At 41.2% G+C, this 17929-nt stretch overlaps 1 protein-coding gene and 1 pseudogene across 2 annotated transcripts in view; both read right to left on the bottom strand.

Moving 5' to 3' along the window:
* The window catches only part of KCNH1 (potassium voltage-gated channel subfamily H member 1), a 461331-nt gene that overhangs the window by 166608 nt on the left and 276794 nt on the right, over nucleotides 1–17929 (bottom strand). The gene's annotated exons all lie outside the window — the stretch shown is intronic.
* Nucleotides 10200–16466, bottom strand: LOC129458208 (importin-7-like; annotated as a pseudogene).

The following is a 17929-nucleotide window of genomic DNA, read 5'->3' as shown; positions in this document are numbered from 1 at the left end:
TACTCAACATACCATATCTCTTTCCTGTCATTTTACAATTTAGAAAATGATTTGACACTGAGAATTGGGCACGTGAACCATACAAATCTGCCAATGCTCACATTTCTCTTATTGACTGGTTGGTCACATGGCTACTTTCCCTGATCCTTGTCTTTATACATTCAATTCAATTTAATTTGCATTTGAGTTGAGTTCTGTCAAGACTCAATAGTCCATGTTAACAGCCCACGTTCTAGATCATTAGTGCAAGAGTGGACTCTAGCATCTCACCCACATGCAGTCCTTTACATCACTGACATTACTGGCCTTCTATAATAAGCCCTATAACTAAAGTTGGTTTTTTCAGTGATGAAAGTTAATTTGCACTGAGCCATAAGTACCATCTTCTCTGTCCCATCTTCTGAATAACAGCATAAATCTGTGAGATAGTTGGTCAAGATACAATCTTGGTCATGGGACATTTTTCTGTATGAAAAATAAATTAGGTTCTTATGAGGCCCAAGCATGAAATTTGGCTTCATAATAATATACTATATATTTGACTTCATAATAACATCTTACCAACTGGGCTCCCATTTCAATTTTTTTTCTACTTTATGATTCTTCACCAATAAACTACAGATTCCTTAATTGCATGTGTGGCAGAGCACATTATTAGGTGTTATAGAGGTTACAAAGGTAAAGAGTTAAGTGTCTTAGACCTTAAAAAGCTTAGAGTATAGCAGAGAAAGAAATGTACACAACTAATTACAATTCAAGGCAAAGTAAAATAACTTTAAGAGAAAAAAAAAGATTAAGTAGTACACTAAAAGGCAATGCAAGATTACTTCTAGATAGAAGGATATTAACTGCTTCTTTAAAGGTGTGAACATTGGAACCTGGCCTTACACATATACATACGTGTGTGTGTATTATGCGTACATATTAAAATATACATATACTTGTACAGAATCCTATAAACATTCTACTATATGGATACAACTCAGACAAAATTAAAAACAACAGAATTCCCTCTAAGAATTTCTGTAAGGATTCATTTGGATTACCATTGCCTCCTTGGAGGATATGAATTAGAATAGAGTTTGTCAAACCATGGTTTTAAGCCATGAGCCTTTTTTTGTTTTGTTTTTGAGACGGAGTTTTGCTCTTGTTTGCCCAGACTGGAGTTCAATGGCATGATCTCAGCTCACCGTAACCTCTGCCTCCCGGGTTCACGCGATTCTCATGCCTCAGCCTCCCGGGTAGCTGGGATTACAGGCATACACCACCACGCCCGGCTAATTTTGTATTTTTACCAGAGAAGGGGTTTCTCCATGTTGGTTAGGCTGGTCTCGAACTCCCGACCTCAGGTTATCCACCCACTTCAGCCTCCCAAAGTACTGGGATTACAGGCATCAGTCACTGCGCCAGGCTGCCATGAGCCTTTTAATCAAGCAACAATTCAAATAGAAGTTCAATATGTAAAATAAAGAAGAGCTACTCAGGTGGGAGAGGAAGGAGCTCCATCTACCCCACCCCTTTCCCAAACTTGCCCACAGCCCAGGGTGGAAACTCCTTGACATGATGACCAATAAATCCCTTCCTGCTGTGACTGTCTGTGATTTAAGTATAAGTCCACGGAGCACATGGTAAACCACAGCACTGTGTGTCTTAGAAGGAACAACATATTGTATGAGCCTTGGGATCTTCCCTGGGGAGCATTCCCTGTATTTAGGGGAGGAAGCTGAACATACGTGAGAAGAAGTAAAGCAAAGCACTTGTGTAAGTGCCTGTCCTAGGAAGAAAGCTTTCAAAAAAGGAAAAAAAGTCAAGGAAGACATCACAGAAGGAGAAAAGAGAACATGAGCTGTGAAAGACACTGATTAGCAGGAAGAGATAAAGCAAATAATTTTTATCTAAAAACATTTGGGGCCAGGTGCTGTGGCTCAGGCGTGTAATCCCATCCTTTTGGGAGGCTGAAGCAGGTGCATCACTTGAGGTCAGGATTTAAGACCAGCCTAGCCAACATGGTGAAACCCAGTCTCTACTAAAGAAAAAAAAATACCAAAAAAAAGTAGCTGGGCGTAGTGGCACGCACCTGTAGCTCCAGCTACTCGGGAGGCTGAGGCATGAGAATCGCTTGAACCCGGGAGGCGGAGGTTGCAGTGAGCCAAGATCCTGTCACCACACTCCAGCCTGGATGACAGAGTGAGACTCTGTCTCAAAAAGAAAAAATTTTTTTAAAAAAAGCATTTGGATCTGTGTTAAATGCAGAACCAGAAATTAACTGCTGAATGCAAAGGGGGCTTTGGAGATGTGCAGGCCTATCCCTCCTCCCACAGTTCTGCTAGCTTGGCCTTGGCAAAGCAAGAACTCTGGAGGGACTTTGGGGCACCAGCTCAGGCCTGACGCAGCAGTCTCAACAGCAAGCCAAGAGGCAGAACAATGCCACTCTAACATCATGATTCACAATGAGTGAAAGCCACAATAAAGCTTTTCATCAGAGGAAAGGGAAAACAGGCTTTGTTTATCAGCATCCTGGGGGAGATCAAAAGCCTACTTTCTAGAGCTTGTTCCAGATGTCTCTTCTACCTCTTTAGAGCCTACTGGCCTCCAACAGCCATGCTCAGTATCTCTCAGTTCATGCACAAAAAGGTCATTTCAGGCACAGCAAGAGAGCAGGCAGCTCTCTGCATTCTCATGCTGCCAAATCAACCTTCTCACTCACCTAAAGGGCTGTTCAATATTTGTCTTCATGGCCCACGTATCCTCAGAAGACAAAGCCATGTGCTGTCTGCTCTGGGACACAGAAAAAGGAGTCAATCCAGCTTTCTCTCTGAGTTGACTAAATCACGCTAAATGATTCTCTCTGGTTACAGCACTGCCAGCCTTTGGAAAGCGATGACTCCTGAGCCCAAGAAGCTCCCACTAATAGAGAACATGTTGTTGTCCCCCTCAAAGTGTTCTTGGTCTAGTGTGTCTGGGTACCCTGTTCTTTCACTTTCTCATTTCTTGAGCTAAGACATAACTATTACAGCCAAAATAACCTACTTCTATCATCCCAACAGTGTGGTAGGAAAGCTATGTTCTTAAAATAAAAGTCACATGACACTGTAAAGTGAAGCAACACTGGATTTGAGAGTCAGGAACTAGATTAGTGTCATACCTCTACCATTCTCTAGGTGGGTAACTTTGAGAAGTCACATTACCTCTCTAACCTTTAGTTTCATCAATTGGAGATATACCTATTCAAAAATCAATAAATACCGTCATGTGTCACTTAACAGTAAGATACAGTTTGAGAAATACATTTTTAGGTGATCCCATCCTTGTGTGAGCATCATAGAGTATACTCATATGAACCTAGATGGGATACCTACTATAATCTCAGGCTACATGGTATAGCCTGTTGCTCCTAGGCTACAAACCTGTACGCCTTGTTACTGTACTAAATGCTGTAAGCTATAATAACACGATGGTAAGTATCTGGGTATCTACAAATACCAAAACATAGAAAAGACACAGTAAAAATATGGTATTACAACATTTGGGAACCACCATCCTTTACGCAGTTTGTTGTTGAGTGAAATGTTATGTGGCACATGACTGGATTTACTGAGTCCCTGCCTACTACATGCCAGGAATCATGCTAAATGCTAAGGATATTTTGGTGAGCAAATCAGACTTGGCCTTTGCCCCTACGCAGTTTAAAGACTAATAGAAGAGAAAGAGAGTAAATAAGGAAACAAATATATATTTACAAATTAGAAGTGTTTGGAAGGATAAAAAAACAATGTGCTTAGAAAGAAAGCATGATGGAGAATGAGGCTTTTTCCCTCTGGAGGTACAGAAAGCATCTCTAAGGGGAGTATGTGTGAGGGAGGAGGAAAAGTCATCAGAGAAAACAGTGGAGAAGGGGGATTCCAGGCTGAAGGAACATCATAGGCAAAGGCCCAGAGGGAAGGAAGGGCTTGGCATGTTCAAAAGCTCAAAGAAGCTCAAGTGTTTGGAGCTGGGAGCTTGGGAAGCAAGAGGAGGTGGTGCGAGAGAAGGCTGGAGAGGGAGCAGCCAAGCAAAGTAACTAAGTCCTGCAAAGCTGCAGTGCTGTGCCTAGCACATAGTAGGCCCTCAATCAACATGGGATGCATGCAAAGGTTTTCTTCGACCGGGAGAGTAAATTTTAATTTATAACCTAAGTGTCTTCTAGGGAGCCTTCTATTTTAATGACTCTAGTCCCCAGATTGCTGAGGAAAAAAATTTCAAAGAGCCTCTTGTCCTTTGTGAACCACAAAATAAACAAAACCCCTGTGGAATGAGAATTTCACCCTTAGAGCCTCTACCTCATCCACCAAAGACAAGGATGCACTATTTAAATAATATTTAGCCAAACATGTTTGGCCCAAGGGAAACAATATGTGTTTCTAAAGCTATAAACATTATGTAGGTTACAGGTTAAAATCATTTCATGGTTCCCTTTCTTTCATGAACAAATACTAGCTTTACTAATCAAGAAAAGATGTTAGAATTTCTTAGATATCCCATTAAAAAGACCCATACAGCCAAAGGCAATGTGGAAATTCTAGGCACAACTATGCCATGTGTTTATGCTCAAAAGATGAGTTTCACATCACATCTTATCTGAGTAGTATGTCCTCTTTTGGGGCCCCTGTCTTCTATTCTTTCCCTAGTTCCAACATTTCCATCATGTGCTAGCTTTTCCAGTGGAAATCAAGCATGAATATAAGGCCACTCAAAAGCGCTACTGAAAAAACCACTAAAATGTTCATTTTTCCAAGGTAATGTTTGGCAGCTGTGGTAAAAAAGTGCAAGAGATCTGGAGTGAGACAGAGCTGGATTCAACCCCTAGCTCTGCCACTTACTGGCCATGTAAACTTCTGTTCCTTTTTGAGTCTGTTTCTTTTTCTGTCAAGCAGAGATAACACCTACCTGGTAGGGCCTCTGTGGCTTAAAAGAGATCACATCTAAAGCCCCTTGCCCACGGTATGGAGCATAGTAGGCACAAAATAACAGAAAGCCAGGTTTGGAAGGTGGCCCAAGTTTGAGATGCAGCAAAGTCCTTGCAGCCAGGACTGCTCCCCAGTGGCTTGGCCACTGAGGCAGATGATAAACAGAGAGAGCTGGAGCTTGTCATGAGAGGCCAACCCTGTTGACTCAACAGTGCCAGAAACTTTCCAATGGACCTGAAATCCCCCAGGGAACTCTGTCCTACAGGAGGACCCAGGGCTCCTGGTGGGCAAGTGCATTCCTACCCAGGGACAAGGGCACTCTACAGAGCCCAGGCCCAGCCTGATTGGGTGTAACTAACCAGAGAAGCATTTACCTTTAAGAGCTTCAAAAGCCACAATTGCCCCTAGCCCAGGGTCAGAGAAACACAATCCTTGCAAGATTTTTTTTTTTTTTTTTTTAATTATACTTTAGGGTTTTAGGGTACATGTGCACAATGTGCAGGTTTGTTACATATGTATCCATGTGCCATGTTGATTTCCTGCACCAATTAACTCGTCATTTAGCATTAGGTGTATCTCCTAATGCTGTCCCTCCCCCCTCCCCCCACCCCACAACAGTCCCCGGAGCGTGATGTTCCCCTTCCTGTGTCCATGAGTTCTCATTGTTCAATTCCCACCTATGAGTGAGAACATGCGGTGTTTGGTTTTTTGTCCTTGCGATAGTTTACTGAGAATGATGTTTTCCAGTTTCATCCATGTCCCTACAAAGGACACGAACTCATCATTTTTTATGGCTGCATAGTATTCCATGGTGTATATGTGCCACATTTTCTTAATCCAGTCTATCGTTGTTGGACATTTGGGTTGGTTCCAACTCTTTGCTATTGTGAATAGTGCTGCAATAAACATACGTGTGCATGTGTCTTTATAGCAGCCTGATTTATAGTCCTTTGGGTATATACCCAGTAATGGGATGGCTGGGTCAAATGGTATTTCTAGTTCTAGATCCCTGAGGAATCGCCACACTGACTTCCACAATGGTTGAACTAGTTTACAGTCCCACCAACAGTGTAAAAGTGTTCCTATTTCTCCACATCCTCTCCAGCACCTGTTGTTTCCTGATTTTTTAATGATGGCCATTCTAACTGGTGTGAGATGGTATCTCACTGTGGTTTTGATTTGCATTTCTCTGATGGCCAGTGATGAGGAGCATTTCTTCACCATCAAGCTACCAATGACTTTCTTCACAGAATTGGAAAAAACTACTTTAAAGTTCATATGGAACCAAAAAAGAGCCCGCATCGCCAAGTCAATCCTAAGCCAAAAGAACAAAGCTGGAGGCATCACGCTATCTGACTTTAAACTATACTACAAGGCTACAGTAACCAAAACAGCATGGTACTGGTACCACAACAGAGACATAGATCAATGGAACAGAACAGAGCCCTCAGAAATGATGCCGCATAGCTACAACTATCTGATCTTTGACAAACCTGACAAAAACAAGAAATGGGGAAAGGATTCCCTATTTAATAAATGGTGCTGGGAAAACTGGCTAGCCATATGTAGAAAGCTGCAACTGGATCCCTTCCTTACACCTTATACAAAAATTAATTCAAGATGGATTAAAGACTTATATGTTAGACCTAAAACCATTAAAATCCTACAAGAAAACCTAGGCAATACCATTCAGGACATAGGCGTGGGCAAGGACTTCATGTCTAAAACACCAAAAGCAATGGCAACAAAAGCCAAAATCGACAAATGGGATCTCATTAAACTAAAGAGCTTCTGCACAGCAAAAGAAACTACCATCAGAGTGAACAGGCAACCTACACAATGGGAGAAAATTTTTGCAACCTACTCATCTGACAAAGGGCTAATATCCAGAATCTACAATGAACTCAAACAAATTTACAAGTAAAAAACAAACAACCCCATCAAAAAGTGGGCAGAGGACATGAACAGACACTTCTCAAAAGAAGACATTTATGCAATCCTTGCAAGATTTATCAGGTCTTGCCAGGACCCTGGTTTGCATCTTTCTTGCCAAATGGATCCATTGTTAGTCCTGTCTTCCTGATCAATACCTTTGTCTAAATTCTGCCGACAGACCCAAACCGTCCTGGTTCAAGTCAGCCCAGTTCTCTTCTGCCTCTTGTAAATTCTTTGTTTAGCATTTCAATTCTTCTTCTAGGAGACTGATGACTCCAAATCAGGTGACATTTTAATACGCCTAGCAGTAAAAGCATTTATCTAAGCCAAACAAAAAAAACTGAAACCAAAGTCTTATCTACTGGCATAATGTGTTTATCTCGATGAGTTTTATCACATAAACGAAATAAAAGAGGGCCAAAAATCATGTTATTCCAGAAACATTCTTCTCCTAATATTTATAATGCTATGTTAAGTAGGAAAAATTCAGCAAATGATCAATTTAGAGAAAAGGAGCCTTTACATTTGGAACCTACCCATTAACTTAAAAACCACAAATCTTGTTTTATACAATAATGTATTCCTCCTCCCAATCTCAATATATTATCAAGTCATAATGAGAAAGTTTATATCTCATTTCACATAATAACAAAAATAGAAGGGGTATCCCCTCAATGTATAAATGAGGAAACTGGGACTCAGAGAACAAATTTCTTCAGATTAATTCAGCTAGTCCAAGAAAAGGGATGAATAATCAAAACCTAATTTCAATATGGTCAAAACTAAGAAAATAGAGAAAGGTACCTGGAAAATCTACAACCAAAGGCACAGCCTCCCGAAACCTGCATCTACAGAGCCAACTTTTACCCATGGCAGCTTTGGGAGCATCTCTGAAGAGCAGATTAAGAAATGTGGCAGAGCTTATGTCTGAAAGGTCTAGAGACCAGGCTGGCAAGTGGTAGCTGTCCACCAGTGACAACCAGTGACAACCAGGGGCATCATCCACCTGGGGCTGGCCCATCAAAGGTGTGGGCATTGTGGCCGTGGTTACAGGGACCACCTGAGGAGAAGGGAGAAGTCCAGACTCCAGGTGTCTGTCAATTTTTAGAATGTGGTCTTGACCATATTCTCCTCCTATAGGCTGAGAACTAAACATAAAAGCAAGCAGGTAAGTGTATCAAGAACACAGATTTAGCCAGAGAATGCAAATGTTCTGCTAGCACTATGGAGATCTCATATATGTAGATATAGAAAACCAGACAATTGACCTTAGTCCTGGCTTGAGCATCATGACAGCCCCTGGGCTGGGAAGTAATAATCCAGACAATAGATGTTTAGCTGGTGATAAGTGTCTGGGGCTCAATTCTTAGCCTACCCTTTGCAATTTCTTTTTATTCATTTTAACCCGATATCATCTGCATACAAATGTTTAGTGATGAAGGAGGGTAATGGTATGAGTGTGAGAAAGTTCTGGAAGTCTCCTCCCAAGAGCATCAGCTACAGTTTTATCCACTTCACAACAAGTCCATACCCCAGGCCTGAGACATCACCAGTTACAGGCAAAAACACTCATTGACTGCCAGAAGAAGAAACCACAATCAGAGAGGGGGATACTGCAGAAGGGGGATTAAGACACTCACTCTGTCACACAATTTTCTAAGCCGAGAATTTAAAAAGACAAGAGACATGAACCCAGCCTTTCTTAAATCCCTTATTATTGACTGTAAGCTTCTAAGCAAAGTTGATTTCCCCTGTTCCCAAATAATACTCCACCCACTCCGGTGGCCAATAGCTCCATCAAAGGTGTAGGCATTGTGGCCATGGCTACAGGGACCACCTGGGGAGAAGAGAGAAGTCCAGGCTGCAGATGTCTGTTGATTTTTAGGATGTGGCCTTGACCATATTCTCCTTCTTTAGGCTGGGAACTAAACATAAAACATAGAGCAGCTAAGTGTATTGAGAATATAGACTGAGCCAGAGAGCACAAAGCTGCTCTGCTAGCACCGTGGACAGCGAAACCCAGTCTCAGTAGGCTCATGTGCTATTTGGGGTCACCTGCCCTCCCCACTCACCTGCTGCCTTTCTATAGCAGAGTGTCACGACTCAGCTGGGAGTGCTGGTGATGGCTTCACACATAGTCAAGGGGGCTGGACACTGCTGTTAATATAGCCCACTTATCCCCTTAGTACTTTCTCCCTGCAGTGATTCGTTCCACCTGCAAGTACTTGAGCTGTACCTGGGTGGCTCATTTATTTGCAAAGAATAACTTCACAAGCATTAAAAAAGTAGGCAATTAGCTTACTCTTAATCTTAATATGCCACCTGGCTAGCAGGTGGTCTCCTGCCCCAAGCAATGATGCAGGCATTCTGGAGTCATCTCTGCCTTTTGCTGTACATGTTACTTTGTTTCCATCACCAAGACACTTTCAAATGTTCCTCCTTAGAAAACCTCAAGTTTTCAACTGAGCTTGTTATAGAAAAAGAGTTCCAAACCCTTTGGGCAGCTGCCATCTAAAAACTCTGTTTTCCATATTTAGCTAGAGTCCACAGTTTTCACTGAACTCATTCGTAATGTAAGTATCAATCACTCTTTAGAGAAATTTGCTGGGAGGGATGTTTCATGTAGCACTCTCAAACCAGAGCCCGCCTGGAATAATCCCCACTCACTTGACGCCAAAAGAACCAGAAACAGCCCCTGGAAAAAACTTGAACACCAGTTGCTCCTTGCTCTTCAAATGAGCATTAAGGGTAGATTTCTGCTGCTCCTCCCTAACCCCCACCCCAAAACTGTTTCTCCCACTGACTTCTAGGGCAGCTTACCTGAAGGGTGAGGTGATGAGAAAGTTGAACAAGATGAAACATTAAAGCTAAAGAACACAAATGAAGGCAAAGACATTTGTCCAGCCTCTTCATCCTCATTATCCAGCTCTGTCTCTGCCACATGCACAAAATTACCCATTTGGGCACATTTTTACCCCAGAAGTGTAACTCTTCTCTGTTCAAGCCTTTACAGTGACTGCCAGACAGTATCCCCTCGCCCCTACCCTCATGCTAGAACTTCCCATCAAGATAAACTAATCTTGGTAATGGTTCTCACCCAGAGGAACACATTGGAATCACCGGTAGAGGTGGTGTTATATATATATGTATATGTGTATATGTATGTTTTATACATATATAATATATATATTATATATATATAATATATATTATATATATATAATATATATATTTTATATAATATATATATTTTATATTATATAATATATATATTTTATATTATATATATATATATATAAAAAATACTCATGCCTGATGTTTACTCTGGAGGTGCTCATTTAGTAGCCTATAATGGAAGTCTTGAATCTAAACGTTTTAATAGCATCATGGATAAGTTGGATGCACTCTTAGTTGAGACGCTCTAGCTTAGAGCCTTCCTGGGGGCTTGTGAGAAATACAAAGCCATGAGCCTACCCCACGCCTACTGTGTTAGAATCTGCATGTTAACAAGACCCTCAAGTGATGTGTATGCACATTAAAATCTGAGAAGCACTGGCTTAGAGCACATACAGGTCAATAGGTTACTGTTCACCCAAGCAACTACATGTTTAGTGCTTTATATAATGAAGACTTTACCCTTGTTAAAGGAATTTCACATATCTGGGAGCTTGATCCTACAGAAGCAGAGAATAAATATGGGAGCCTGAGGCCTTACAGGCACTTTAAAAGTCACATCATGAGTCATGGGGACAGATGCCTATTTTGTTTATGCGTAAGGCCGGACCTTTGAATTTTCTTTTTTGAGACAGGTCTTATTCTGTTTCCCAGGCAACAACAGAAGTTTCCGTATGGGGGTGGGGGTGAGGGGAGACTGTCTGGTGGTCACTGTAAAGGCTTGAACAGAAAGAAGTCAGGGTAAAAATGTGCCCAAATGGGTGATTTGTCCACATGGCTGAGACAAAGTGCAGTGTTGCAATCTTTTTTTTTTCTTAATTATGCATTTTAAATATCAATATGTGAATTTGTTTTTACAGTTATAGATTTTCTCATCTGTTTTAGACAACAGCTTGTAATAGTTTTGAATCCATTAAGATGTTGCTTTCAATTTGAAACATTTTGTGTACACATGTATATAAAAAATAACCCAATGATGACTCATCTGACAGATGTTTAAGATCAATAAAGTCTTATTTTTCAACATGCAGTTGGGAAGAAAGGGAAGCAAGCCAACCTCTCTACACTGTCTTTTTGCTGGCTTGTTTTTGCAGTGGTATCAATAGTGGTTTCTGGAGGGAACCACATGACTTCAGCCTATCTAGTTAAGATCAAATACCACAATCAACAAGAGGGGTAGAAGAGATGCGGAAGGGGGCGTGGGTAAGTGTTAAATTTCAATTTTTTAAGTGTGCATTTTGTACTCTTTCTACGTACAGGATTAAAAACAGGCCAATGAGGAAAAAATTGTTATAATTGTTATAAATTGTTTATATTGTTATAAAACTGAAATCAAATCAAGACATAATAGCTGAATTAAGTTATTTTAATAGATTGCATATATAGATGTTTAGCCATACTCTTAGATCAACTCTTTAACAGTAGAACTTCATATCCAATTAACATGCTCTAGATACCACCTTTCTTATTTTTTATAGTAAGGTCTGGTATTTAAATACCGACTTCTACACTGACAGCTTTAAGAAAAACAGGACACAGAGGGAGTTATCATTTTTAGCAGCAATGAAATACCACTAACCCATTTTTACATACCGAATTCAAGTCCCTGTCAGAAGTGAGTGGACCACAAAGTCACCAGGTACAAAATTGCTAATTCATTTTTAAATTAATAACTTGAAATTACCCTTGCCCCCCACCCCATTACATCTTTTTATAAACAGCAAACATTTTGCTATTTTATGCATAGGCTAGCAGGCTTGTTTCAATATGAAAGTGCTAACTCATTTACAGAATTTTATAATCAGTTATGTAGTGCTACAATAAATGTCCAATAATCTACATAGGAACAATGATGAATAAAAATGATGAAGATTGAATAACGCTGTCAGATTACCTTATCTTATTTACATGTAGAGAATAGATACCCAATGGTGAGGAAGAGACAGAAATTGGACAAATTCTCACAGGTTTAAAAATTACATCTACCTTTGAGCTTTATACTGTAAATGAGACATTTTAAATAGTCCTGTAGCCCATGCCTATTTTTTCCTCAGAAAAAGAAAAGCTGCCTTCATGACATCCCCTCTTGTTTCAGATGTCCACAGTGTCTCACTTTGAAGCTTCACAGTCAGGATCTTACTTTCTTCAAAAAATAAAGAAAGTACACCCCCTAAGGTACCTCCAATCTCCCCCACCCCCAAAATCCCGCTGGTTTCTTTTCCAGTGCCAGGTTGCATGATCAGGTCCCATCTCCTGGGGTTGTTGCTGTGATTTTTTTTTTCTGTCTATCTATTGATCATTAGTTTAGAATAGACAAATGAACCAGTTCTGGAACCACTATGAGGAGGAACACAAGCTCTTCACTACAGTCACACAGTAGGAAAGAAAGAGATAACTCAATTCATACCTGGTGCTTGGCCTCCAAAATTGAAAGAACTTGGCACAACTGGAGCACTGAATTTGTATCCTCCATGCTTCTCAATCATTTTGGATTCATGAGCTGCTCTTCTTTGATCGGCCAGAGTTGCTATGTCTGTAACTGTTTTCTTTGTTCTTCATTAAGACCGTGAGTCAGAGCCTGATACCACACAGGATTATGATTTTGAACGGTTTGAAAGATAGTTTTAAATACCTGATACTCATCAACAGAGTTATCTTCATCATCAGTGATTGTGGAATAGCCTTCCAGAGCAGTCTCTTCAGCATCATCTTCTTCCCAATCTTCATCATCTCCATCTTCACCTGCCTGCTTGGCCAGACTCTCCAAATATTCTTTCCCATCTTCATCAATATCATCTTCATCACTCCCCAGTTCCTCAGTTTCATCATCTTCAGCTTCATCATCATCACTGTCATTCTTGTGTTCTGCATGGCAGGCATATGCTCTTTTTAATCCATTAAATAAAAGGATAAAAGCTGGCAAAATCTGTCCAGAAACCTGATTTAAACCTTGGGGTATCTGTTCCATATCAATAAGAGCACAGAGACTGAGAACACACATCTTTCTGTCATGAAGCCCCAAGAAACAGTCAACATCATTAAGCCACTAATAAAATGATTTGTAACTGGTTCAACATTATTAGGGAAGTGAAGATTTTCTAAGGTATTGAGTAATAGGTATGCATTATAATGTAAAGCTGCAGTTGCAACTTGCAGACCCATAGTTCGAAGTTCACTTGTCTTAACCTCTCTTGTCAGTCTTTCTAAGGCTGCTTCCACGAATAAGGGAATGCACTGGTCAATGTCATGCCCTTTGCACTGCAGAATGATGACCTCTAACAATTTTGCCACATGACACTCTGCATCTTCTCCTGCAACTCCTGTAAGAAGCTTTTTGCACATACTATATATCATTTCAAGATACTTGGTATCAAACAGAAGTGTCTTGGTATCAACTGTTACATAATTATAAAGGAGGGGCATCATATCTGTAAAGTAATCAAAGCCATCTTGCTGAAAGACTTGAAATGCAAGGGGTAGTAGCTGCCACACCGGTGGAGACACTTGCTGACATGTCAGGCTATGTGCTAAAGAGAAGATCTCATAGAATTCTGAGACATGCTATTGTCATCACTACCTTCTTCATCTGGCCCCATCTGGATTACTTGGCTAAATGTCATTGCCAACTGTTGTATCATTTCTACTGCAATAGGAGTAACTTCTTCACTATTTTCACAGATCATTTTTGAATTATATTGGTAAGGTCATCATTTTCTGTTTCTCTTATAATATGAAGAAGAGACTGCATTGCAAGTCTGATGAACGGTGTGATATATTCTTTAGATTTTTCTTGATTGCTGATCAATACTTGAAGGACAATGGCAGCTTCCACTTTCAAAGTCATGTCTCTATCATCAATCAGACATCTTCGTGTTAGCTCTAAAGCTGTTTGAAGGTTCTGATCACTTTTGAACTTTACTTCACAAAAATAGTGAAGTACCCAGCAAGCCCTTGCTCTCATGTAGCCTAGTTCACTGCTGAAGAGAGAATACATAATTCTGGAATATGTATTCCATCTGATCTTTACAGATCTTTTTCTTCAGAAGTGTTTCAGCTGAACAGCCAATCATGCAGAGCTCCATCTTTTTTTTGAAGGTCAGCATTTGGTTCTGTAAGAATCTGGTAACAAAATCCCATAGTCTTTTGAAGTACCTCTTTCCTCTTACTATGGGCTGTAAACAAAAGCTTCTGGGCAGCAGTGGCAAAAGAAATGAAGTCTTCAGACACATCAAACTTCATGCATATATATTCTAAGGGTCTTCTTCCCAAAGTTCCTCATCAGCATCTGTATAACACATCAATGGAAAAATAACATCTTGGATAATGCCTTGTATATGGGGCTTCAGATTCTTCCAGGTGAGAGCATGAGAAACTCCTTGATTAATAGAACTTCATGTCTGTTGTGAAACTTGAGGAGCCATATATTGCTTCTCCTTGTACTGTTATAACACTTTCAGTAAAACTTGCTGGACACCAACAACAAATTCCTTCAGAAACGCTTCAGCAAATTCATTATACTCCTAGGAAACATTGCCAGAGCTTCCATATCTTTCAAAAAGTCTTGCTAAAATATGTAAGGCCCACTTCTTGCATTTCCACTATGATAACTCAGGTCGATCATCTTCTTCAATTCGAAGTGTTTCAGTCTTTAAAATTTCTACCCATTCTGTCAGGTTCTGTTGGTTTATCAGTTCCAGTGGTAGTATATACTGAACAAGAGTGTAGAAGATCTTGAATATTTGTTTCTGGATGAAGACAGACTGATCAGACTGGTCAGAAAGAAGCTGGATGAAATGATCCTTTAGAACTGGCAGAAAATGCTGCATTGCTGCTACCAATGGACTCCACTCCTGTAGTTTTTTATACTCATAATTTTTCACAAGCTGATAAAGGCAAAGAAGAATTCTTAGCCAAAAAGCACTGTTATCATACTGAAGATAAAAGCCAATTTTGTCCACGATGGCAGTCCAGTGGCTTGGATAATCATGTTTGATGATGTGATGAATGCATGTAGTAAGCTGTACCCTGATGAGCTCAGGAGAATAGATAATGGCTTCTACAATATTTTCTCGAATACAATGGCAATCTTCTTCTGGAATAGTATAAGGGGATATATACCCTTGTACTGTTTCCTGACCAGGCCAATATTGTGTTATATTTTTCAAACAGATAACACCTGCCTGTCTCACATGTAAATCCAGCTGTTCTGACATAGTAATCTGGAGCAGCGTTGAGACAAAATTCAGAGACTTGTGTGCTTCATTGAGCTGGCACTCCATGGCCTCTCACAGGGCTGGGTCCATGGTGCCCCGCAGGGCCTCGATAATGGTGTTGGGATCCATTGCAGCATGGACTCGGTCAAACCTGGGGCTCAGGTGCTACTGGGCCAGGAATAGCGGTACTCACTGCAAACATGGACCTGCTGCAGCGGCAACTGGCGCAAAAGGGCAATGGTGCAATCTTAACTCACTGCAACCTTGAACTCCTGGGCTCAAAAGATCCTCCCACCTCAGCCTCCCAAGTAGCTGGCTCATGCTACCATGCCAAGCTGATTCTGTGTTGTTGTAGAGATAGGGTCTCACTATGTTGCCCAGGCTGGTCTCGAACTCCTGGTCTCAAGCAATCATCCTGCCTCAGCCTCCCAAAGTGCTGGATTTACAAGCCTGAGTCACCATGCCTGGCCAGTATTTTCAATAATTAGAGGCAGGATTGAAAAACAATTCCTTTTTGCTTTGCTCAAAATAAGTATTTGTGAGTATCCACTTAAGAGTGACTGTGCTAGATGCTGAACATACAAATAGAAATAAGACCCAGTTCCTGCTCTTGTAGAAAGGGCGACATTAGAGAAATGTTCAGGAAATGGAGAAAAGGCCCTTATCTCAGCTTAAGGAAGCCTTAGCTTACTATTGTTTGGCTGAATCTCAAAAATGTACAAACCAATAGGAGTGTCTCATTCTTCCCCAAAGATTCCCTGAAGCCAGTGGGCTGTCTGGCAGGAAAACCAAATACTAACTGTGATTTGCCCATCCTAGAAGGTAAGAGAAGGGATTCAAGGCATGCGTGTCAAGTTAGGCTTTGATGACTTGTGTTAGAAGGTTCAGGAAGAAAGCAGCATCACTTATCCCCTATGAAAAAAAGGAATGGCCAAGAGAACTTCCTTGAATCCATGAAGAGCTTCCAAAAAGAGCAATTTTAAGTTTAGGGATGATAAGGAGCAGAAAGGCTTGGTCTGCTTTACCTGGTGAGCCTATCGATGCACCCACCAAGCACATGCTCGTTACCCAGCAGAGTGTTGGGCACTAGGGGGTGGAGGGGGATAGAATCTAAGATTACTTTTAGCTCTGAAAATCTCAAGACCATTTAAGTTAGGCTGTTCATTTTACAAAAGACAAAGGGCAGACCCAGAAAAGGCCTTATCCAAAATCACATTACTAGCTCCTGAGTACAGGACTACTAGCAGGCTGCAATCTGGGAAGATGGCTGAAGTGGACTCGACATCATATTAAACTCCAGTATCAGTACTTTGGGCAACATGTAGTCACCAGAGGTTTCCGAGCTGGTGACCAGCTTAGTCAAAACCACTTTCCCCCTTGATAATAGTAAATGCCATTTCCAGTTAAGTTACAGATGACAGATTTTATGGAATGTTTCCACGTTTATGTGCAAGATCTGAATGGTACCTCCATCACTGGCATTACATTTTGTTTCTCAACCCTCCTCTTCACAGCTCTTATTAGGAAAGCAGGGAAAATCAGGTGCTGAGGCCGACAGGAGCTGTGCCTTGCCAGTGTTCCCTCATGAAAGGCTGCAGCCAGAACTGTGTCCTTCCTTCTCGATGCAGGTCTCTATGCTAAACTTGTTCACTCTCTGTTCCAGAGCATTAGGTGCTCCATATGAAGTACTCTTGAACTCTGTCAACCCTGACCTCTCCCCTGTCATGTAGAAAGGCCTCAAGTGGTCGTTTTTGGAGCTCCCGATCATACAAGCACATGCACCCTTCTCAGGAGAGGGCAATTAGAAAACTTGCTAACTAGAGGTGCCATGGCACGTGCCAACTGGATCAGTACAGGATAGAACAGCACATTCCAGAGAGCCTCATGAGTTCATTGCTAAAGGTAGAGCTAATTTACAAGAAACATGCAGAGGGTTTGACTGGATCCCCTCTGATACCAGCTGAGCCCAGCTCTCACATGCCTATGGCATGGAGTGGATAGTGCTGGGGCAGGCTTCCCTCAGCCTGGCAGCAGAGTAGCTGTCTCCACTATTGAACCAGGTATGACCCTAGAATGCCATCTCTACCCCCTCAGCATGGTAGCAATGCCACGGCAGTGAGGATGTGGGGAATGAGGAGCAGCTTAGGAGAGACTAAGGCATTGCAGGGCTGAGGTCCACTATGCAGTTCCAGGTTCCCCTACCATGCTCCTTCAAGAACAGTGTTGGTAGTAAGAGATTATCACCAAGTTCCTCTCAACTCAGTGGGGAAGTGAGAAAAGAAAGGAGAAGGAAGATAGCTTCCTGTGCTGTGAGGACTAATTGCAAACAAAACGTGTGTCAGCTGCCACTGCACACAGTAAACACTCAACGGATGGTAACCTTAAGGGTTTGGGCTGCAGCTTTAGTGCCCAAATCCTATCCCTATGGAGGGAGTGAGACACTTGGACAACAACAATCAAGGCAGGTGGAGAAAATTCTGGTTTTGATTGTTTCAAAACAAATCACTTCACCAGTAGCAGTGTAAGACAACTAGCATTTTACTATGTTCACAGATTCTGAACATGAGAAATTTAGAAAAGGCCCAGTAGGATGGCTTGTCTCTGTTTCTTGATATCTGGAGCCTCAGTCAGAAAGATTCAAAGACTGGGGTGACCTCTAAC

This window comes from Symphalangus syndactylus, chromosome 19 (assembly GCF_028878055.3).
Source record: "Symphalangus syndactylus isolate Jambi chromosome 19, NHGRI_mSymSyn1-v2.1_pri, whole genome shotgun sequence".
Taxonomy (NCBI): Eukaryota; Metazoa; Chordata; class Mammalia; order Primates; family Hylobatidae; genus Symphalangus; species Symphalangus syndactylus.
Note: the sequence above shows the minus strand (reverse complement) of the source record. Positions and strands in the feature narration are given on the sequence as shown.